We start from the raw sequence: 22,178 nt of genomic DNA on the forward strand, positions 1-22,178 counted from the left end.
ACTTGGACTTGGACTTGGGCTTCGATGTAGACCTACTTAATTGATCCACAAGGGAAATTGTTCCACACAGTAACTCAGTTACAAAGGATGGTTAAAGGTAAGGGTGGAAAGGATAAAGCAGGTATAAAGTAGACTAAAAATGTACCATAGTAGCAATTCCTGATTAGCAGGGGCTTGTATGCAGGAATTAGCATCACAGAGATGGTCTGAGGAGCCAAGGTGGGGGAGGGGTGCAGCTTTGAATGCCTGTTTGATGTTGCTGTGGACCATGTCCAGCGTGCTTCCACCCTGGTTTCAAAATTCACATATTGATGGAAATGGGGGAACACAGTTTTCATGTTAGCTTGATTGAAGTCCTCTGCCACGATGAAAACTCCCTCTGGGTGCGTAGATTGCCGTTCACTGATTGAGCAGTATAAAGCATTCAGGGCTTCTTTGGTGTTTGCACTTGGAAGAATGTACACTGCTGTGAAGATCATAGCCCTGAATTACATCGGGAGAGAAGTGACATGAGACCATCTCCCCGTTTTTGCACCAGTTGTTGTTGGTGTATATGCAAACACCTCGGGATTTCCCGCTGAGAATGCTGCTCCTGTCCGACCGAAACATTGTTAGCCCCTCGATGCTAACTGCCTCATCTGGAACGGATGGTTTCAGCCAGGTTTCTGTGTGAAATGTGGCGCAGCAGTCCCTCATCTCCCGTCTTTCATTTAAATCCAGCTTCAGGTAGTCCAGTTTGTTCTCCAGGGAGCAGACATTTGAAGGCAGGCTGGAAAGAAGCTGCGTTTTGTGAGGAAGACCTTTTAGCTTTGTTGTTAGCCCTGCTCGGCATCCCCGTTTCTGCTTCTGGTCACACCACTTACGTCTCCTCCGTCGACGGTCCCCACTGGCACTTGGCTCCGCTCCTTCTGGTTATAGCCGGTGTAGTATTGTCTGGAATCTGTAAGAGTTTTACCGCCATTCCATTTTCCATTTGTAGTCCACCCAGTTTCTACACTGCCGTTTGATTGGTTAAAGTAATTTAGCAATCCCAATGCAGATGGGTCAAGTGGGTGTCTCGATTTAAGCTGCCGGTGTCCTCTAAGAGGAGGAGACAGAAGCCGGTCATGAAGGAAGTGCCCAGGCTCGTGTGCTAGAGACAGTTTGGCTCTCTTGCCACGAAGCTCAGATGGTTGAATACCTGCTAAGATGGAAAGGTTGTCCAGTGGTGTGGGATGAAGGCGTCCAGTCACTAAACGCAAGGCTTACCTGTGAGACGAGTGTGAGCACTACGACACCAGGCAGTTGTGCAGCAGTCAGCGGCAGAGTGGACCAAGGCAAGGGTGGCTGTACCAAGTGTAACACCGCCAGCACCCCAGCGAGATTCAGCCAGTCGTCTGGCAGATCATATGTGTAGATGTTAAATAAGAGGGAAGATCCCTGAAAGACGCCATTCCTCAGACGTGGCAACCTGCTTTTTAGGCCATCACCTGTGGTTTGGGTGAAACTGCAGTTTTGGAAGAGTTCCATGATCAAAAAGACCATGTGCCAGTCCAGCAGTAGGCTCAAAAGCTTGCAGGTAAGACCACGGTGCCAAAGGGTATCGTAGGCTGCTGTAAGATCAACAAACACAGCACCTGCTTTATTCTTGGCCGAGAAGCTGTCCTCAACTTCTTGAGGACGGTTGACCTTCCGCGCTGAAATCCAGCTTGTTCTTGAGGGAGCAGTGGATCGATAATAGGTTCGACACGAGCGTCTATCAATCTCTCCAACATTTTAAAAGGAATACACAAAAGAGAGATAGGTCTATAACTTTTTGGATGCTCTGGTGGCTTCATCGGCTTTGGGATGGCGACCACAAATGCTCTTCTCCAGATTTTTGGAAGCTTCCCAATTGGTCTTGCGGAAGTTCCAATGCTTATGTGGCTCGCTTGGGACTGGGACCATCGTTCTTGAGGCTGTTACAAGCGAGGGTCGATGCTGGGACCTAGGACACTTCTCTAATAACTTTACCCTGGAATGATTTATCTCAGAATTAGTGTCAAGAAAAACTATTTTTTAATTGAAAAAATTTGGAAACGCTTCACGAATTTGCGTGTCATCCTTGCTGCAGGGGCCATGCTAATCTTCTCTGTATCGTTCCAATTTTAGTATGTGTGTTACCGAAGTAACACATTATTTGAGAGTGGCCCAAAAAGTATTGGTGTACTGGTTTTTTTATCGTACGTTACAGACATGGTGGCGGTGTTGCGACATTTTCACCATAGAAATAAAACTTTTTTTCTTCATTGTTCTTTAAAACTTCATATTTCAGATCATGTTTTTGTGGAGTCACGACCAACAATGCTAAGAAACAAACGGTTAAGTAGTTTGAGCTGGTCTGGATGGGGCTGATGGAAAATATATGCAAATTAATGTGACACCAAGCGCTCCCATTGGTGTCTGGTCATAGGCCCCTGCCGAAATTGGCTGTGGAGTTGGGAGGGACCGTAACCAAAAAAGTCAGTGTGAGATATTTTTTGGGCTGCAATTGAAATTAAATAACTTTTCATATAAGATGGCGCCGTGGATGGCAGCCTCAGTACATCACTCTCTCTTGTTGGACTCAGACTTGGACTTGGACTTAGACGTAGACGTAATTGATCCACAGGGGAAATAGTTCCACATAGTAACTCAGTTACAAAGGATGGTTAAAAGTAAGGGTGGAAAGGATAATGCAGGTATAAAGTAAACTAAAAATGTACCATAGTAGCAATTCCTGATTAGCATCACAGAGAGATGGTCTGAGGAGCCAAGGTGGGGGAGGGGTGCAGCTTTGAATGCCTGTTTGATGTTGCTGTGGACCATGTCCAGCGTGCTTCCACCCTGGTTACAAAATTCACATATTGATGGAAATGGGGGAACACAATGGGGGAACACAGTTTTCATGTTAGCTTGATTGAAGTCCTCTGCCACGATGAAAACTCCCTCTGGGTGCGAAGATTGCCGTTCACTGATTGAGCAGTATAAAGCATTCAGGGCTTCTTTGGTGTTTGCACTTGGAGGAATGTACACTGCTGTGAAGATCATAGCACTGAATTACATCGGGAGAGAAGTGACATGAGACCATCTCCCCGTTTTTGCACCAGTTGTTGTTGGTGTATATGCAAACACCTCGGGATTTACCGCTGAGAATGCTGCTCCTGTCCGACCGAAACATTGTTAGCCCCTCGATGCTAACTGCCTCATCTGGAACGCATGGTTTCAGCCACGTTTCTGTGTGAAATGTGGCGCAGCAGTCCCTCATCTCCCGTCTTTCATTTAAATCCAGCTTCAGGTAGTCCAGTTTGCTCTCCAGGGAGCAGACATTTGAAGGCAGGATGGAAAGAAGCTGCGTTTTGTGAGGAAGACCTTTTGGCTTTGTTGTTAGACCTGCTCGGCATCCCCGTTTCTGCTTCTGGTCATACCACTTACGTCTCCTCCGTCGACGGTCCCCACTGGCACTTGGCTCCGCTCCTTCTGGTTATAGCCGGCGTAGTATTGTCTGGAATCTGTAAGAGTTTTACCGCCATTCCATGTTCCATTTGTAGTCCACCCAGTTTCTACACTGCCGTTTGATTCGTTAAAGTAATTTGGCAATTCCAAGGCAGATGGGTCAAGTGGGTGTCTCGATTTAAGCTGCCGGTGTCCTCTAAGAGGAGGAGACAGAAGCCGGTCATGAAGGAAGTGCCCAGGCTCGTGTGCTAGAGACAGTGTGGCTCTCTTGCCACGAAGCTCAGATGGTTGAATACCTGCTAAGATGGAAAGGTTGTCCAGTGGTGTGGGATGAAGGCGTCCAGTCACTAAACGCAAGGCTTACCTGTGAGACGAGTGTGAGCACTACGACACCAGGCAGTTGTGAACCCTGAGAGACGCCATTTCTCAGACGTGGCAACCTGCTTTCTGGGCCATCACCAGTGGTAAGGCTGAAATTACGGTTTTGGAAGAGTTCCATGATCAAAAAGACCATGTGCCAGTCCAGCAGTAGGCTCAAAAGCTTGCAGGTAAGACCACGGTGCCAAAGGGTATCGTAGGCTGCTGTAAGATCAACAAACACAGCACCTGCTTTATTCTTGGCCAAGAAGCTGTCCTCAACTTCTTGAGGACGGTTGACCTTCCGCGCTGAAATCCAGCTTGTTCTTGAGGGAGCAGTGGATCGATAATAGGTTCGACACGAGCGTCTATCAATCTCTCCAACATTTTAAAAGGAATACACAAAAGAGAGATAGGTTTATAACTTTTTGGATTCTCTGGTGGCTTCATCGGCTTTGGGATGGCGACCACTAATGCTCTTCTCCAGATTTTTGGAAGCTTCCCAATTGGTCTTGCGGAAGTTCCAATGCTTATGTGGCTCGCTTGGGACTGGGACCATCGTTCTTGAGGCCGTTACAAGCGAGGGTCGATGCTGGGACCTAGGACACTTCTCTAATAACTTTTCCCTGGAATGAGTTATCTCAGAATTAGTGTAAAGAAAAACTATTTTTAATTGAAAAAATTTGGAAACGCTTCACGAATTTGCGTGTCATCCTTGCTGCAGGGGCCATGCTAATCTTCTCTGTATCGTTCCAATTTTAGTAAGTGTGTTACCGAAGTAACACATTATTTGAGAGTGGCCCAAAAAGTATTGGTGTACTGGTTTTTTTATCGTACGTTACAGACATGGTGGCGGTGTTGCGACATTTTCACCATAGAAATAAAACTTTTTTTCTTCATTGTTCTTTAAAACTTCATATTTCAGATCATGTTTTTGTGGAGTCACGACCAACAATGCTAAGAAACAAACGATTAAGCAGTTTGAGCTGGTCTGGATGGGGCTGATGGGAAATATATGCAAATTAATGTGACACCAAGCGCTCCCATTGGTGTCTGGTCATAGGCCCCTGCCGAAATTGGCTGTGGAGTTGGGAGGGACCGTAACCAAAAAAGTCAGTGGGAGATGTTTTTTGCTGCAATTGAAAGGAAATAACCTTTAATAGAAGATGGTGCCGTGGATGGCAGCCTCAGTACATCACTCTCTCTTGTTGGACTTGGACTTGGACTTGGGCTTGGGCTTCGATGTAGACCTACTTAATTGATCCACAAGGGAAATAGTTCCACACAGTAACTCAGTTACAAAGGATGGTTAAAGGTAAGGGTGGAAAGGATAAAGCAGATATAAAGTAGACTAAAAATGTACCATAGTAGCAATTCCTGATTAGCAGGGGCTTGTATGCAGGAATTAGCATCACAGAGATGGTCTGAGGAGCCAAGGTGGGGGAGGGGTGCAGCTTTGAATGCCTGTTTGATGTTGCTGTGGACCATGTCCAGCGTGCTTCCACCCTGGTTGCAAAATTCACATATTGATGGAAATGGGGGAACACAGTTTTCATGTTAGCTTGAGTGAAGTCCTCTGCCACGATGAAAACTCCCTCTGGGTGCGTAGATTGCCGTTCATTGATTGAGCAGTATAAAGCATTCAGGGCTTCTTTGGTGTTTGCACTTGGAAGAATGTACACTGCTGTGAAGATCATAGCACTGAATTACATCGGGAGAGAAGTGACATGAGACCATCTCCCCGTTTTTGCACCAGTTGTTGTTGGTGTATATGCAAACACCTCGGGATTTACCCCTGAGAATGCTGCTCCTGTCCGACCGAAACATTGTTAGCCCCTCGATGCTAACTGCCTCATCTGGAACGGATGGTTTCAGCCACGTTTCTGTGTGAAATGTGGCGCAGCAGTCCCTCATCTCCCGTCTTTCATTTAAATCCAGCTTCAGGTAGTCCAGTTTGCTCTCCAGGGAGCAGACATTTGAAGGCAGGATGGAAAGAAGCTGCGTTTTGTGAGGAAGACCTTTTGGCTTTGTTGTTAGACCTGCTCGGCATCCCCGTTTCTGCTTCTGGTCACACCACTTACGTCTCCTCCGTCGACGGTCCCCACTAGCACTTGGCTCCGCTGCTTCTGGTTATAGCCGACGTAGTATTGTCTGGAATCTGTAAGAGTTTTACCGCCATTCCATGTTCCATTTGTAGTCCACCCAGTTTCTACACTGCCGTTTGATTCGTTAAAGTAATTTAGCAATCCCAATGCAGATGGGTCAAGTGGGTGTCTCGATTTAAGCTGCCGGTGTCCTCTAAGAGGAGGAGGGACCGTAACCAAAAAAGTCAGTGTGAGATGTTTTTTGGGCTGCAATTGAAATTAAATAACTTTTCATATAAGATGGCGCCGTGGATGGCAGCCTCAGTACATCACTCTCTCTTGTTGGACTCAGACTTGGACTTAAACGTAGACGTAATTGATCCACAGGGGAAATAGTTCCACATAGTAACTCAGTTACAAAGGATGGTTAAAAGTAAGGGTGGAAAGGATAATGCAGGTATAAAGTAGACTAAAAATGTACCATAGTAGCAATTCCTGATTAGCATCACAGAGAGATGGTCTGAGGAGCCAAGGTGGGGGAGGGGTGCAGCTTTGAATGCCTGTTTGATGTTGCTGTGGACCATGTCCAGCGTGCTTCCACCCTGGTTACAAAATTCACATATTGATGGAAATGGGGGAACACAATGGGGGAACACAGTTTTCATGTTAGCTTGATTGAAGTCCTCTGCCACGATGAAAACTCCCTCTGGGTGCGAAGATTGCCGTTCACTGATTGAGCAGTATAAAGCATTCAGGGCTTCTTTGGTGTTTGCACTTGGAGGAATGTACACTGCTGTGAAGATCATAGCACTGAATTACATCGGGAGAGAAGTGACATGAGACCATCTCCCCGTTTTTGCACCAGTTGTTGTTGGTGTATATGCAAACACCTCGGGATTTACCGCTGAGAATGCTGCTCCTGTCCGACCGAAACATTGTTAGCCCCTCGATGCTAACTGCCTCATCTGGAACGGATGGTTTCAGCCACGTTTCTGTGTGAAATGTGGCGCAGCAGTCCCTCATCTCCCGTCTTTCATTTAAATCCAGCTTCAGGTAGTCTAGTTTGCTCTCCAGGGAGCAGACATTTGAAGGCAGGATGGAAAGAAGCTGCGTTTTGTGAGGAAGACCTTTTAGCTTTGTTGTTAGCCCTGCTCGGCATCCCCGTTTCTGCTTCTGGTCACACCACTTACGTCTCCTCCGTCGACGGTCCCCACTGGCACTTGGCTCCGCTGCTTCTGGTTATAGCCGGCGTAGTATTGTCTGGAATCTGTAAGAGTTTTACCGCCATTCCATGTTCCATTTGTAGTCCACCCAGTTTCTACACTGCCGTTTGATTTGTTAAAGTAATTTAGCAATCCCAATGCAGATGGGTCAAGTGGGTGTCTCGATTTAAGCTGCCGGTGTCCTCTAAGAGGAGGAGACAGAAGCCGGTCATGAAGGAAGTGCCCAGGCTCGTGTGCTAGAGACAGTGTGGCTCTCTTGCCACGAAGCTCAGATGGTTGAATACCTGCTAAGATGGAAAGGTTGTCCAGTGGTGTGGGATGAAGGCGTCCAGTCACTAAACGCAAGGCTTACCTGTGAGACGAGTGTGAGCACTACGACACCAAGCAGTTGTGCAGCACTCAGCGGCAGAGTGGACCAAGGCAAGGGTGGCTGTACCAAGTGTAACACCGCCAGCACCCCAGCGAGATTCAGCCAGTCATCTGGCAGATCATATGTGTAGATGTTAAATAAGAGGGAAGATCCCTGAGAGACGCCATTCCTCAGACGTGGCAACCTGCTTTCTGGGCCATCACCTGTGGTTTGGGTGGAACTGCGGTTTTGGAAGAGTTCCATGATCAAAGAGACCATGTGCCAGTCCAGCAGTAGGCTCAAAAGCTTGCAGGTAAGACCACGGTGCCAAAGGGTATCGTAGGCTGCTGTAAGATCAACAAACACAGCACCTGATTTATTCTTGGCCGAGAAGCTGTCCTCAACTTCTTGAGGACGGTTGACCTTCTGCGATGAAATCCAGCTTGTTCTTGAGGGAGCAGTGGATCGATAATAGGTTCGACACGAGCGTCTATCAATCTCTCCAACATTTTAAAAGGGATACACAAAAGAGAGATAGGTCTATAACTTTTTGGATGCTCTGGTGGCTTCATCGGCTTTGGGATGGCGACCACTAATGCTCTTCTCCAGATTTTTGGAAGCTTCCCAATTGGCCTTGCGGAAGTTCCAATGCTTATGTGGCTCGCTTGGGACTGGGACCATCGTTCTTGAGGCCGTTACAAGCGAGGGTCGATGCTGGGACCTAGGACACTTCTCTAATAACTTTACCCTGGAATTATTTATCTCAGAATTAGTGTAAAGAAAAAGGTTGTCCAGTGGTGTGGGATGAAGGCGTCCAGTCACTAAACGCAAGGCTTACCTGTGAGACGAGTGTGAGCACTACGACACCAGGCAGTTGTGCAGCACTCAGCGGCAGAGTGGACCAAGGCAAGGGTGGCTGTACCAAGTGTAACACCGTCAGCACCCCAGCGAGATTCAGCCAGTCGTCTGGCAGATCATATGTGTAGATGTTAAATAAGAGGGAAGATCCCTGAGAGACGCCATTCCTCAGATGTGGCAACCTGCTTTTTAGGCCATCACCAGTGGTAAGGGTGAAACTGCGGTTTTGGACGAGTTCCCTGATCAAAGAGACCATGTGCCAGTCCGGCAATAGGCGCTAAGGTTTGTAGGTAAGACCACGGTGCCAAAGGGTATTGTAGGCTGCTGTAAGATCAACAAACACAGCACCTGCTTTATTCTTGGCCAAGAAGCTGTCCTCAACTTCTTAAGGACGGTTGACCTTCCGCGCTGAAATCCAGCTTGTTCTTGAGGGAGCAGTGGATCGATAATAGGTTTGACACGAGCGTCTATCAATCTCTCCAACATTTTAAAAGGAATACACAAAAGAGAGATAGGTTTATAACTTTTTGGATTCTCTGGTGGCTTCATCGGCTTTGGGATGGCGACCACTAATGCTCTTCTCCAGATTTTTGGAAGCTTCCCAATTGGTCTTGCGGAAGTTCCAATGCTTATGTGGCTCGCTTGGGACTGGGACCATCGTTCTTGAGGCCGTTACAAGCGAGGGTCGATGCTGGGACCTAGGACACTTCTCTAATAACTTTACCCTGGAATGATTTATCTCAGAATTAGTGTAAAGAAAAACAATTTTTTAATTGAAAAAATTTGGAAACGCTTCACGAATTTGCGTGTCATCCTTGCTGCAGGGGCCATGCTAATCTTCTCTGTATCGTTCCAATTTTAGTATGTGTGTTACCGAAGTAACACATTATTTGAGAGTGGCCCAAAAAGTATTGGTGTACTGGTTTTTTTATCGTACGTTACAGACATGGTGGCGGTGTTGCGACATTTTCACCATAGAAATAAAACTTTTTTTCTTCATTGTTCTTTAAAACTTCATATTTCAGATCATGTTTTTGTGGAGTCACGACCAACAATGCTAAGAAACAAACGGTTAAGCAGTTTGAGCTGGTCTGGATGGGGCTGATGGGAAATATATGCAAATTAATGTGACACCAAGCGCTCCCATTGGTGTCTGGTCATAGGCCCCTGCCGAAATTGGCTGTGGAGTTGGGAGGGACCGTAACCAAAAAAGTCAGTGGGAGATGTTTTTTGCTGCAATTGAAAGGAAATAACCTTTAATATAAGATGGTGCCGTGGATGGCAGCCTCAGTACATCACTCTCTCTTGTTGGACTTGGACTTGGACTTGGACTTGGACTTGGACTTGGACACTCATCTCCCGTCTTTCATTTAAATCCAGCTTCAGGTAGTCCAGTTTGGTCCCCAGGGAGCAGACATTTGAAGGCAGGCTGGAAAGAAGCGGCGTTTTGTTAGGAAGACCTTTTAGCTTTGTTGTTAGCCCTGCTCGGCATCCCCGTTTCTGCTTCTGGTCACACCACTTACGTCTCCTCCGTCGACGGTCCCCACTGGCACTTGGCTCCGCTGCTTCTGGTTATAGCCGACGTAGTATTGTCTGGAATCTGTAAGAGTTTTACCGCCATTCCATTTTCCATTTTTAGTCCACCCAGTTTCTACACTGCCGTTTGATTCGTTAAAGTAATTTAGCAATCCCAATGCAGATGGGTCAAGTGGGTGTCTCGATTTAAGCTGCCGGTGTCCTCTAAGAGGAGGAGACAGAAGCCGGTCATGAAGGAAGTGCCCAGGCTCGTGTGCTAGAGACAGTGTGGCTCTCTTGCCACGAAACTCAGATGGTTGAATACCTGCTAAGATGGAAAGGTTGTCCAGTGGTGTGGATGAAGGCGTCCAGTCACTAAACGCAAGGCTTACCTGTGAGACGAGTGTGAGCACTACGACACCAGGCAGTTGTGCAGCACTCAGCGGCAGAGTGGACCAAGGCAAGGGTGGCTGTACCAAGTGTAACACCGCCAGCACCCCAGCGAGATTCAGCCAGTCGTCTGGCAGATCATATGTGTAGATGTTAAATAAGAGGGAAGATCCCTGAGAGACGCCATTCCTCAGACGTGGCAACCTGCTTTCTGGGCCATCACCAGTGGTAAGGGTGAAACTGCGGTTTTGGACGAGTTCCATGATCAAAAAGACCATGTGCCAGTCCAGCAGTAGGCTCAAAAGCTTGCAGGTAAGACCACGGTGCCAAAGGGTATCGTAGGCTGCTGTAAGATCAACAAACACAGCACCTGCTTTATTCTTGGCCAAGAAGCTGTCCTCAACTTCTTGAGGACGGTTGACCCTCTGCGCTGAAATCCAGCTTGTTCTTGAGGGAGCAGTGGATCGATAATAGGTTCGACACGAGCGTCTATCAATCTCTCCAACATTTTAAAATGGATACACAAAAGAGAGATAGGTCTATAACTTTTTGGATGCTCTGGTGGCTTCATCGGCTTTGGGATGGCGACCACTAATGCTCTTCTCCAGATTTTTGGAAGCTTCCCAATTGGTCTTGCGGAAGTTCCAATGCTTATGTGGCTCGTTTGGGACTGGGACCATCGTTCTTGAGGCCGTTACAAGCGAGGGTCGATGCTGGGACCTAGGACACTTCTCTAATAACTTTACCCTGGAATGAGTTATCTCAGAATTAGTGTAAAGAAAAACTATTTTTTAATTGAAAAAATTTGGAAACGCTTCACGAATTTGCGTGTCATCCTTGCTGCAGGGGCCATGCTAATCTTCTCTGTATCGTTCCAATTTTAGTATGTGTTACCGAAGTAACACATTATATGAGGGTGGCCCAATAAGTATAATTATACTGTTTTTTGTATTGTGTGTTACAGACATGGTGGCGGTGTTACTACATTTTCACCATAGAAATAAATAATTTATTGTTCATTGTTCTTTATTACTTCATATTTCAGATCATGTTTTTGTGGAGTCACGACCAACAATGCTAAGAAACAAACGGTTAAGTAGTTTGAGCTGGTCTGGATGGGGCTGATGGGAAATATATGCAAATTAATGTGACACCAAGCGCTCCCATTGGTGTCTGGTCATAGGCCCCTGCCGAAATTGGCTGTGGAGTTGGGAGGGACCGTAACCAAAAAAGTCAGTGGGAGATGTTTTTTGCTGCAATTGAAAGGAAATAACCTTTAATAGAAGATGGTGCCGTGGATGGCAGCCTCAGTACATCACTCTCTCTTGTTGGACTTGGGCTTGGACTTGGGCTTGGGCTTCGATGTAGACCTACTTAATTGATCCACAAGGGAAATAGTTCCACACAGTAACTCAGTTACAAAGGATGGTTAAAGGTAAGGGTGGAAAGGATAAAGCAGGTATAAAGTAGACTAAAAATGTACCATAGTAGCAATTCCTGATTAGCAGGGGCTTGTATGCAGGAATTAGCATCACAGAGATGGTCTGAGGAGCCAAGGTGGGGGAGGGGTGCAGCTTTGAATGCCTGTTTGATGTTGCTGTGGACCATGTCCAGCGTGCTTCCACCCTGGTTGCAAAATTCACATATTGATGGAAATGGGGGAACACAGTTTTCATGTTAGCTTGATTGAAGTCCTCTGCCACGATGAAAACTCCCTCTGGGTGCGTAGATTGCCGTTCACTGATTGAGCAGTATAAAGCATTCAGGGCTTCTTTGGTGTTTGCACTTGGAAGAATGTACACTGCTGTGAAGATCATAGCACTGAATTACATCGGGAGAGAAGTGACATGAGACCATCTCCCCGTTTTTGCACCAGTTGTTGTTGGTGTATATGCAAACACCTCGGGATTTACCGCTGAGAATGCTGCTCCTGTCCGACCGAAACATTGTTAGCCCCTCGATGCTAACTGCCTCATCTGGAACGGAAGGTTTCAGCCACGTTTCTGTGTGAAATGTGGCGCAGCAGTCCCTCATCTCCCGTCTTTCATTTAAATCCAGCTTCAGGTAGTCCAGTTTGCTCTCCAGGGAGCAGACATTTGAAGGCAGGATGGAAAGAAGCTGCGTTTTGTGAGGAAGATCTTTTAGTTTTGTTGTTAGCCCTGCTCGGCATCCCCGTTTCTGCTTCTGGTCACACCACTTACGTCTCCTCTGTCGACGGTCCCCACTGGCACTTGGCTCCGCTGCTTCACAGGCCACTGGTTATAGCCGGTGTAGTATTGTCTGGAGTCAGGAAGAGTTTTACTGCCATTCCATGTTCCATTTGTAGTCCACCCAGTTTCTACACTGCCGTTTGATTCGTTAAAGTAATTTGGCAATTCCAAGGCAGATGGGTCAATTGGGTGTCTCGATTTAAGCTGCCGGTGTCCTCTAAGAGGAGGAGACAGAAGCCGGTCATGAAGGAAGTGCCCAGGCTCGTGTGCTAGAGACAGTGTGGCTCTCTTGCCACGAAGCTCAGATGGTTAAATACCTGCTAAGATGGAAAGGTTGTCCAGTGGTGTGGGATGAAGGCGTCCAGTCACTAAACGCAAGGCTTACCTGTGAGACGAGTGTGAGCACTACGACACCAGGCAGTTGTGCAGCACTCAGCAGCAGAGTGGACCAAGGCAAGGGTGGCTGTACCAAGTGTAACACCGCCAGCACCCCAGCGAGATTCAGCCAGTCGTCTGGCAGATCATATGTGTAGATGTTAAATAAGAGGGAAGATCCCTGAGAGACGCCATTTCTCAGACGTCACAACCTGCTTTCTAGGCCATCACCAGTGGTAAGGGTGAAACTGCAGTTTTGGACGAGTTCCATGATCAAAGAGACCATGTGCCAGTCCAGCAGTAGGCTCAAAAGCTTGCAGGTAAGACCACGGTGCCAAAGGGTATCGTAGGCTGCTGTAAGATCAACAAACACAGCACCTGCTTTATTCTTGGCCAAGAAGCTGTCCTCAACTTCTTGAGGACGGTTGACCTTCTGCGCTGAAATCCAGCTTGTTCTTGAGGGAGCAGTGGATCGATAATAGGTTCGACACGAGCGTCTATCAATCTCTCCAAGATTTTGAAAGGAGTACACAAAAGAGAGATAGGTCTATAACTTTTTAAATCCTCTGGTGGCTTCATCGGCTTTGGGATGGCGACCACTAATGCTCTTCTCCAGATTTTTGGAAGCTTCCCAATTGGTCTTGCGGAAGTTCCAATGCTTATGTGGCTCGCTTGGGACTGGGACCATCGTTCTTAAGGCCGTTACAAGCGAGGGTCGATGCTGGGACCTAGGACACTTCTCTAATAACTTTACCCTGGAATTATTTATCTCAGAATTAGTGTAAAGAAAAACTATTTTGTAATTGAAAAAATTTGGAAACGCTTCACGAATTTGCGTGTCATCCTTGCTGCAGGGGCCATGCTAATCTTCTCTGTATCGTTCCAATTTTAGTATGTGTGTTACCGAAGTAACACATTATTTGAGAGTGGCCCAAAAAGTATTAGTGTACTGGTTTTTTTATCGTACGTTACAGACATGGTGGCGGTGTTGCGACATTTTCACCATAGAAATAAAACTTTTTTTCTTCATTGTTCTTTAAAACTTCATATTTCAGATCATGTTTTTGTGGAGTCACGACCAACAATGCTAAGAAACAAACGGTTAAGTAGTTTGAGCTGGTCTGGTTGGGGCTGATGGAAAATATATGCAAATTAATGTGACGCCAAGCGCTCCCATTGGTGTCTGGTCATAGGCCCCTGCCGAAATTGGCTGTGGAGTTGGGAGGGACCGTAACCAAAAAAGTCAGTGTGAGATGTTTTTTGGGCTGCAATTGAAATTAAATAACTTTTCATATAAGATGGCGCTGTGGATGGCAGCCTCAGTACATCACTCTCTCTTGTTTGACTTAGACTTGGACTTGGACATAGACAAACTTAGACTTGGACTTGGACATAGACAAACCTATGTGATCCACAGGGGAAATAGTTCCACATAGTAGCTCAGTTACAAAGGATGGTTAAAGGTAAGGGTGGAAAGGATAATGCAGGTATAAAGTAGACTAAAAATGTACCATAGTAGCAATTCCTGATTAGCATCACAGAGATGGTCTGAGGAGCCAAGGTGGGGGAGGGGTGCAGCTTTGAATGTCTGTTTGATGTTGCTGTGGACCATGTCCAGCGTGCTTCCACCCTGGTTGGAAAATTCACATATTGATGGAAATGGGGGAACACAGTTTTCATGTTAGCTTGATTGAAGTCCTTTGCCACGATGAAAACTCCCTTTGGGTGCGTAGATTGCCGTTCACTGATTGAGCAGTATAAAGCATTCAGGGCTTCTTTGGTGTTTGCACTTGGAGGAATGTACACTGCTGTGAAGATCATAGCACTGAATTACATCGGGAGAGAAGTGACATGAGACCATCTCCCCGTTTTTGCACCAGTTGTTGTTGGTGTATATGCAAACACCTCGGGATTTACCGCTGAGAATGCTGCTCCTGTCCGACCGAAACATTGTAGCCCCTCGATGCTAACTGCCTCATCTGGAACGGATGGTTTCAGCCACGTTTCTGTGTGAAATGTGGCGCAGCAGTCCCTCATCTCCCGTCTTTCATTTAAATCCAGCTTCAGGTAGTCCAGTTTGCTCTCCAGGGAGCAGACATTTGAAGGCAGGATGGAAAGAAGCTGCGTTTTGTGAGGAAGACCTTTTAGCTTTGTTGTTAGCCCTGCTCGGCATCCCCATTTCTGCTTCTGGTCACACCACTTACGTCTCCTCTGTCAACGGTCCCCACTGGCACTTGGCTCCGCTGCTTCTGGTTATAGCCGGCGTAGTATTGTCTGGAATCTATAAGAGTTTTACCGCCATTCCATGTTCCATTTGTAGTCCACCCAGTTTCTACACTGCCGTTTGACTCGTTAAAGTAATTTAGCAATCCCAATGCAGATGGGTCAAGTGGGTGTCTCGATTTAAGCTGCCGGTGTCCTCTAAGAGGAGGAGACAGAAGCCGGTCATGAAGGAAGTGCCCAGGCTCGTGTGCTAGAGACAGTGTGGCTCTCTTGCCACGAAGCTCAGATGGTTGAATACCTGCTAAGATGGAAAGGTTGTCCAGTGGTGTGGGATGAAGGCGTCCAGTCACTAAACGCAAGGCTTACCTGTGAGACGAGTGTGAGCACTACGACACCAGGCAGTTGTGCAGCACTCAGCGGCAGAGTGGACCAAGGCAAGGGTGGCTGTACCAAGTGTAACACCGCCAGCACCCCAGCGAGATTCAGCCAGTCGTCTGGCAGATCATATGTGTAGATGTTAAATAAGAGGGAAGATCCCTGAGAGACGCCGGTCCACAGATGTGGCAACCTGCTTTCTGGGCCATCACCAGTGGTAGGGGAGAAATTATGGTTTTGGACAAGTTCCATGATCAAAAAGACCATGTGCCAGTCCAGCAGTAGGCTCAAAAGCTTGCAGGTAAGGCCACGGTGCCAAAGGGTATCGTAGGCTGCTGTAAGATCAACAAACACAGCACCTGCTTTATTCTTGGCCAAGAAGCTGTCTTCAACTTCTTGAGGACGGTTGACCTTCCGCGCTGAAATCCAGCTTCTTCTTGAGGGAGCAGTGGATCGATAATAGGTTCGACACGAGCGTCTATCAATCTCTACAACATTTTAAAAGGGATACACAAAAGAGAGATAGGTCTATAACTTTTTGGAAGCTCTGGTGGCTTCATCGGCTTTGGGATGGCGACCACTAATGCTCTTCTCCAGATTTTTGGAAGCTTCCCAATTGGCCTTGCGGAAGTTCCAATGCTTATGTGGCTCGCTTGGGACTGGGACCATCGTTCTTGAGGCCGTTACAAGCGAGGGTCGATGCTGGGACCTAGGACACTTCTCTAATAACTTTACCCTGGAATGATTTATCTCAGAATTAGTGTAAAGAAAAACTATTTTTTAATTGAAAAAATTTGGAAACGCTTCACGAATTTGCGTGTCATCCTTGCTGCAGGGGCCATGCTAATCTTCTCTGTATCGTTCCAATTTTAGTATGTGTGTTACCGAAGTAACACGTTATTTGAGAGTGGCCCAAAAAGTATTGGTGTACTGGTTTTTTTATCGTACGTTACAGACATGGTGGCGGTGTTGCGACATTTTCACCATAGAAATAAAACTTTTTTTCTTCATTGTTCTTTAAAACTTCATATTTCAGATCATGTTTTTGTGGAGTCACGACCAACAATGCTAAGAAACAAACGGTTAAACAGTTTGAGCTGGTCTGGATGGGGCTGATGGGAAATATATGCAAATTAATGTGACACCAAGCGCTCCCATTGGTGGCTGGTCATAGGCCCCTGCCGAAATTGGCTGTGGAGTTGGGAGGGACCGTAACCAAAAAAGTCAGTGGGAGATGTTTTTTGCTGCAATTGAAAGGAAATAACCTTTAATAGAAGATGGTGCCGTGGATGGCAGCCTCAGTACATCACTCTCTCTTGTTGGACTTGGACTTGGACTTGGGCTTGGGCTTCGATGTAGACCTACTTAATTGATCCACAAGGGAAATAGTTCCACACAGTAACTCAGTTACAAAGGATGGTTAAAGGTAAGGGTGGAAAGGATAAAGCAGGTATAAAGTAGACTAAAAATGTACCATAGTAGCAATTCCTGATTAGCAGGGGCTTGTATGCAGGAATTAGCATCACAGAGATGGTCTGAGGAGCCAAGGTGGGGCAGGGGTGCAGCTTTGAATGCCTGTTTGATGTTGCTGTGGACCATGTCCAGCGTGCTTCCACCCTGGTTACAAAATTCACATATTGATGGAAACGGGGGAACACAGTTTTCATGTTAGCTTGATTGAAGTCCTCTGCCACCATGAAAACTCCCTCTGGGTGCGTAGATTGCCGTTCACTGATTGAGCAGTATAAAGCATTCAGGGCTTCTTTGGTGTTTGCACTTGGAGGAATGTACACTGCTGTGAAGATCATAGCACTGAATTACATCGGGAGAGAAGTGACATGAGACCATCTCCCCGTTTTTGCACCAGTTGTTGTTGGTGTATATGCAAACACCTCGGGATTTACCGCTGAGAATGCTGCTCCTGTCCGACCGAAACATTGTTAGCCCCTCGATGCTAACTGCCTCATCTGGAACGGATGGTTTCAGCCACGTTTCTGTGTGAAATGTGGCGCAGCAGTCCCTCATCTCCCGTCTTTCATTTAAATCCAGCTTCAGGTAGTCCAGTTTGCTCTCCAGGGAGCAGACATTTGAAGGCAGGATGGAAAGAAGCGGCGTTTTGTGAGGAAGACCTTTTAGCTTTGTTGTTAGCCCTGCTCGGCATCCCCGTTTCTGCTTCTGGTCACACCACTTACGTCTCCTCCGTCGACGGTCCCCACTGGCACTTGGCTCCGCTGCTTCACAGGCCACTGGTTATAGCCGGTGTAGTATTGTCTGGAGTCAGGAAGAGTTTTACTGCCATTCCATGTTCCATTTGTAGTCCACCCAGTTTCTACACTGCCGTTTGATTCGTTAAAGTAATTTGGCAATTCCAAGGCAGATGGGTCAATTGGGTGTCTCGATTTAAGCTGCCGGTGTCCTCTAAGAGGAGGAGACAGAAGCCGGTCAAGAAGGAAGTGCCCAGGCTCGTGTGCTAGAGACAGTGTGGCTCTCTTGCCACGAAGCTCAGATGGTTGAATACCTGCTAAGATGGAAAGGTTGTCCAGTGGTGTGGGATGAAGGCGTCCAGTCACTAAACGCAAGGCTTACCTGTGAGACGAGTGTGAGCACTACGACACCAGGCAGTTGTGCAGCACTCAGCGGCAGAGTGGACCAAGGCAAGGGTGGCTGTACCAAGTGTAACACCGCCAGAACCCCAGCGAGATTCAGCCAGACGTCTGGCAGATCATATGTGTAGATGTTAAATAAGAGGGAAGATCCCTGAGAGACGCCATTCCTCAGACGTGGCAACCTGCTTTCTGGGCCATCACCAGTGGTAGGGGAGAAATTATGGTTTTGGACGAGTTCCATGATCAAAAAGACCATGCGCCAGTCCAGCAGTAGGCTCAAAAGCTTGCAGGTAAGACCACGGTGCCAAAGGGTATCGTAGGCTGCTGTAAGATCAACAAACACAGCACCTGCTTTATTCTTGGCCAAGAAGCTGTCCTCAACTTCTTGAGGACGGTTGACCTTCTGCGCTGAAATCCAGCTTGTTCTTGAGGGAGCAGTGGATCGATAATAGGTTCGACCCGAGCGTCTATCAATCTCTCCAACATTTTAAAAGGGATACACAAAAGAGAGATAGGTCTATAACTTTTTGGATTCTCTGGTGGCTTCATCGGCTGTGGGATGGCGACCACTAATGCTCTTCTCCAGATTTTTGGAAGCTTCCCAATTGGTCTTGCGGAAGTTCCAATGCTTATGTGGCTCGCTTGGGACTGGGACCATCGTTCTTAAGGCCGTTACAAGCGAGGGTCGATGCTGGGACCTAGGACACTTCTCTATTAACTTTACCCTGGAATTATTTATCTCAGAATTAGTGTAAAGAAAAAGGTTCTCCAGTGGTGTGGGATGAAGGCGTCCAGTCACTAAACGCAAGGCTTACCTGTGAGACGAGTGTGAGCACTACGACACCAGGCAGTTGTGCAGCACTCAGCGGCAGAGTGGACCAAGGCAAGGGTGGCTGTACCAAGTGTAACACCGCCAGCACCCCAGCGAGATTCAGCCAGTCGTCTGGCAGATCATATGTGTAGATGTTAAATAAGAGGGAAGATCCCTGAGAGACGCCGGTCCACAGATGTGGCAACCTGCTTTTTAGGCCATCACCAGTGGTAAGGGTGAAACTGCGGTTTTGGACGAGTTCCATGATCACAAAGACCATGTGCCAGTCCAGCAGTAGGCTCAAAAGCTTGCAGGTAAGGCCACGGTGCCAAAGGGTATCGTAGGCTGCTGTAAGATCAACAAACACAGCACCTGCTTTATTCTTGGCCAAGAAGCTGTCCTCAACTTCTTGAGGACGGTTGACCTTCCGCACTCAAATCCAGCTTGTTCTGAGGGAGCAGTGGATCGATAATAGGTTCGACACGAGCGTCTATCAATCTCTCCAACATTTTAAAAGGAGTACACAAAAGAGAGATAGGTCTATAACTTTTTGGATGCTCTGGTGGCTTCATCGGCTTTGGGATGGCGACCACTAATGCTCTTCTCCAGATTTTTGGAAGCTTCCCAATTGGTCTTGCGGAAGTTCCAATGCTTATGTGGCTCGCTTGGGACTGGGACCATCGTTCTTGAGGCCGTTACAAGCGAGGGGCGATGCTGGGACCTAGGACACTTCTCTAATAACTTTACCCTGGAATTATTTATCTCAGAATTAGTGTAAAGAAAAATTATTTTTTAATTGAAAAAATTTGGAAACGCTTCACGAATTTGCGTGTCATCCTTGCTGCAGGGGCCATGCTAATCTTCTCTGTATCGTTCCAATTTTAGTATGTGTGTTACCGAAGTAACACATTATCTGAGGGTGGCCCAAAAAGTATTAGTATACTGTTTTTTTTATTGTGTGTTACAGACATGGTGGCGGCGTTACTACATTTTCACCATAGAAATAAAACTTTTTTTCTTCATTGTTCTTTAAAACTTCATATTTCAGATCATGTTTTTGTGGAGTCACGACCAACAATGCTAAGAAACAAACGGTTAAGCAGTTTGAGCTGGTCTGGATGGGGCTGATGGGAAATATATGCAAATTAATGTGACACCAAGCACTCCCATTGGTGTCTGGTCATAGGCCCCACCCAAATTGGCCGTGGAGTTGGGAGGGACCGTAACCAAAAAAGTCAGTGTGAGATGTTTTTTGCTGCAATTGAAATTAAATAACTTTTCATATAAGATGGCGCCGTGGATGGCAGCCTCAGTACATCGCTCTCTCTTGTTTGACTTGGGCTTGGGCTTGGGCTTGGACTTGGACTTGGACACTCATCTCCCGTCTTTTATTTAAATCCAGCTTCAGGTAGTCCAGTTTGGTCCCCAGGGAGCAGACATTTGAAGGCAGGATGGAAAGAAGCTGCGTTTTGTGAGGAAGACCTTTTAGTTTTGTTGTTAGCCCTGCTCGGCATCCCCGTTTCTGCTTCTGGTCACACCACTTACATCTCCTCTGTCGACGGTCCCCACTGGCACTTGGCTCCGCTCCTTCTGGTTATAGCCGACGTAGTATTGTCTGGAATCTGTAAGAGTTTTACCGCCATTCCATGTTCCATTTGTAGTCCACCCAGTTTCTACACTGCCGTTTGATTCGTTAAAGTAATTTAGCAATCCCAATGCAGATGGGTCAAGTGGGTGTCTCGATTTAAGCTGCCGGTGTCCTCTAAGAGGAGGAGACAGAAGCCGGTCATGAAGTAAGTGCCCAGGCTCGTGTGCTAGAGACAGTGTGGCTCTCTTGCGACGAAGCTCAAATGGTTGAATACCTGCTAAGATGGAAAGGTTGTCCAGTGGTGTGGGATGAAGGCGTCCAGTCACTAAACGCAAGGCTTACCTGTGAGACGAGTGTGAGCACTAAGACACCAGGCAGTTGTGAACCCTGAGAGACGCCATTTCTCAGACGTGGCAACCTGCTTTCTGGGCCATCACCAGTGGTAAGGCTGAAATTACGGTTTTGGAAGAGTTCCATGATCAAAAAGACCATGTGCCAGTCCAGCAGTAGGCTCAAAAGCTTGCAGGTAAGACCACGGTGCCAAAGGGTATCGTAGGCTGCTGTAAGATCAACAAACACAGCACCTGATTTATTCTTGGCCGAGAAGCTGTCCTCAACTTTTTGATGACGGTTGACCTTCTGCGCTGAAATCCAGCTTGTTCTTGAGGGAGCAGTGGATCGATAATAGGTTCGACACGAGCGTCTATCAATCTCTCCAACATTTTAAAAGGGATACACAAAAGAGAGATAGGTCTATAACTTTTTGGATGCTCTGGTGGCTTCATCGGCTTTGGGATGGCGACCACTAATGCTCTTCTCCAGATTTTTGGAAGCTTCCCAATTGGCCTTGCGGAAGTTCCAATGCTTATGTGGCTCGTTTGGGACTGGGACCATCGTTCTTAAGGCCGTTACAAGCGAGGGTCAATGCTGGGACCTAGGACACTTCTCTAATAACTTTACCCTGGAATTATTTATCTCAGAATTGGTGTAAAGAAAAAGGTTCTCCAGTGGTGTGGGATGAAGGCGTCCAGTCACTAAACGCAAGGCTTACCTGTGAGACGAGTGTGAGCACTACGACACCAAGCAGTTGTGCAGCACTCAGCGGCAGAGTGGACCAAGGCAAGGGTGGCTGTACCAAGTGTAACACCGCCAGCACCCCAGCGAGATTCAGCCAGTCATCTGGCAGATCATTTGTGTAGATGTTAAATAAGAGGGAAGATCCCTGAGAGACGCCATTCCTCAGACGTCACAACCTGCTTTCTGGGCCATCACCAGTGGTTTGGGTGGAACTGCGGTTTTGGAAGAGTTCCATGATCAAAGAGACCATGTGCCAGTCCAGCAGTAGGCTCAAAAGCTTGCAGGTAAGACCACGGTGCCAAAGGGTATCGTAGGCTGCTGTAAGATCAACAAACACAGCACCTGCTTTATTCTTGGCCGAGAAGCTGTCCTCAACTTCTTGAGGACGGTTGACCTTCTGCGCTGAAATCCAGCTTGTTCTTGAGGGAGCAGTGGATCGATAATAGGTTCGACACGAGCGTATATCAATCTCTCCAACATTTAAAAAGGAATACACAAAAGAGAGATAGGTCTATAACTTTTTGGATGCTCTGGTGGCTTCATCGGCTTTGGGATGGCGACCACTAATGCTCTTCTCCAGATTTTTGGAAGCTTCCCAATTGGCCTTGCGGAAGTTCCAATGCTTATGTGGCTCGCTTGGGACTGGGACCATCGTTCTTGAGGCCGTTACAAGCGAGGGGCGAT

General features: G+C 47.1%; 1 protein-coding gene and 7 non-coding genes across 10 annotated transcripts in view; 1 reads left to right on the forward strand and 7 right to left on the reverse strand.

The window, feature by feature from the left end:
• The window catches only part of tor4aa (torsin family 4, member Aa), a 77,729-nt gene that overhangs the window by 24,848 nt on the left and 30,703 nt on the right, over positions 1–22,178 (forward strand). The gene's annotated exons all lie outside the window — the stretch shown is intronic.
• LOC133536667 (U6 spliceosomal RNA) lies at positions 2,047–2,153 on the reverse strand. Its single transcript, XR_009802520.1, has one exon. It is a non-coding gene; the product is annotated as a U6 spliceosomal RNA (small nuclear RNA).
• Positions 4,489–4,595, reverse strand: LOC133536672 (U6 spliceosomal RNA). Its single transcript, XR_009802525.1, has one exon. It is a non-coding gene; the product is annotated as a U6 spliceosomal RNA (small nuclear RNA).
• Positions 9,103–9,209, reverse strand: LOC133536668 (U6 spliceosomal RNA). The gene has a single exon (XR_009802521.1). It is a non-coding gene; the product is annotated as a U6 spliceosomal RNA (small nuclear RNA).
• On the reverse strand, positions 11,030–11,132 carry LOC133536663 (U6 spliceosomal RNA). The gene has a single exon (XR_009802516.1). It is a non-coding gene; the product is annotated as a U6 spliceosomal RNA (small nuclear RNA).
• On the reverse strand, positions 13,623–13,729 carry LOC133536669 (U6 spliceosomal RNA). The gene has a single exon (XR_009802522.1). It is a non-coding gene; the product is annotated as a U6 spliceosomal RNA (small nuclear RNA).
• Positions 16,202–16,308, reverse strand: LOC133536670 (U6 spliceosomal RNA). The gene has a single exon (XR_009802523.1). It is a non-coding gene; the product is annotated as a U6 spliceosomal RNA (small nuclear RNA).
• LOC133536671 (U6 spliceosomal RNA) lies at positions 19,631–19,737 on the reverse strand. Its single transcript, XR_009802524.1, has one exon. It is a non-coding gene; the product is annotated as a U6 spliceosomal RNA (small nuclear RNA).

This window comes from Nerophis ophidion, linkage group LG17 (genome assembly GCF_033978795.1).
Source record: "Nerophis ophidion isolate RoL-2023_Sa linkage group LG17, RoL_Noph_v1.0, whole genome shotgun sequence".
Lineage (NCBI taxonomy): Eukaryota > Metazoa > Chordata > Actinopteri > Syngnathiformes > Syngnathidae > Nerophis > Nerophis ophidion.